The sequence below is a fragment of the Kogia breviceps genome, chromosome 18 (genome assembly GCF_026419965.1).
Source record: "Kogia breviceps isolate mKogBre1 chromosome 18, mKogBre1 haplotype 1, whole genome shotgun sequence".
NCBI lineage: Eukaryota > Metazoa > Chordata > Mammalia > Artiodactyla > Physeteridae > Kogia > Kogia breviceps.
In genome coordinates this window covers 31,576,772-31,578,342 of record NC_081327.1, presented here as the reverse complement: position 1 = coordinate 31,578,342, position 1,571 = coordinate 31,576,772, and positions in this window count along the sequence as shown.

Sequence of the window (1,571 nt, the reverse complement as noted above, 5' to 3'; positions counted from 1 at the left end):
CACATAAGGGACTTGCGCATTCACAGGTTTTGGTGGGGAGCAGGTGTCCTGGAACCAATCCCCACGGATACCGAGGGATGAACGTACACTTTAGGCAAAGTATACTTGAACAATAGGTTTATACCCTTTCCCTTCCACCCCCCAAGTCTGGATCATGCACTTCTGAAACTGCAAGAAGATACAATGCTCTTTAATGTATTGATATCATCTACAGTTCTGTGTAGCTGCAGTGGGTAGGTATGAGTTCTTCACCTCTGCATCTCCAGTGCCTGGCAGTGTGTGTCTCATAGGTTGAACATTCAATAAAGAATTACCAAGTCCCCTAATCAGCCTAGAGAGAGGTTAGAGTGGACTTCAAAAAGGTGGCAGCAGCTTTTTTTTTTTTTTTTTTTGGCCGAGCCCTGTGGCTTGTGGGATCTTAGTTCCCCAACCAGGGATCAAACCCATGCCCCCTGCAGTGGAAGCAGAGTCCTAACCGCTGGACCGCCAGGGAATTCCCAGGTGGCAGCAGCTTATACAGAGAAGCCCTAAAATAGAACTTGGCAGGGGACAACATTTAGTGGGCAGAAGGAGAGTAATCAGAAGAGATGAGGAGGAGTTTGCCTTAGCAAGGAGTGACACCTCCTCCTGAGACAGAGGGGAGGAGCACTGAGGGGGCCCTTGCTACACAGCCTGTGTCATCTCAGTAAATTAAGAAAGTAGTCTTCTGAGTGTGAGACAGATCCTGTAAAGGAGAGAATGGAATGAAATTTGGAATAGCTACTGCAGGGAACTTGACAGGATGTCGAGGTAAAAGTATTAGAGAGGTGCAGAAAGGGCCCAGAGGAAGGTACACAAGAAGAGACTGGAAATTCCTACTAGCTTGTTACTCCCCCCATCATTCAGTCTACTTGGGTAGGAGACAGCAAAGCAGAAGACAGATGCTGTGGGATGCTGTATGTACCAAAATGTTGAAGCTCTAACCCCTAATGTGAGGATATTTGGAAATGGGGGTCTTTGTGAGGTCATGAGGGTAGGACTCTCATGATGAGATTAGTGCCCTTATAAGAACAGGGAGACATCAGAGCTTGTTCTCTCTCTCTGCCATGTGAGAATATAGGGAGAAGGCGGTCATCTGCAAGTCAGGAAGAAAGTTCTAAGAACCAAGTTGGCTGGCACTTTGATCTTGCACTTCCAGCTTCTGGAACTGTGCCATATGTCATCATAGCAGCCTGAGCAGACTAATAAAACAGAGTTAACTAGACTGAAAACGGAAGCCCAGCCAGTGTAGAGGCTGAGAGAATTAGTAAAGCTAAAGACTGTGTCACTGAAATAGTTAGTGACAGACAGGAGTCAAAGGAGCTAATGGTGAGGGGGAAAAGGCCCCTGCCACCCACATTTTACTGATGGGAAGCCTGGGCCCACAGATGCAGAGCTGTCCTAACTGCCCCGTATAGTATTAGGCAGCACCAGGACCAGAACGCAGGTCTCCTGGCTGCTAGTTTCAAGCCTTTTCCACAACACTGCTGTCTCACTCTGGTGTCTTGGATACCTGCCATGGTCTATATGGAAACTACCTACACAACAGGAAA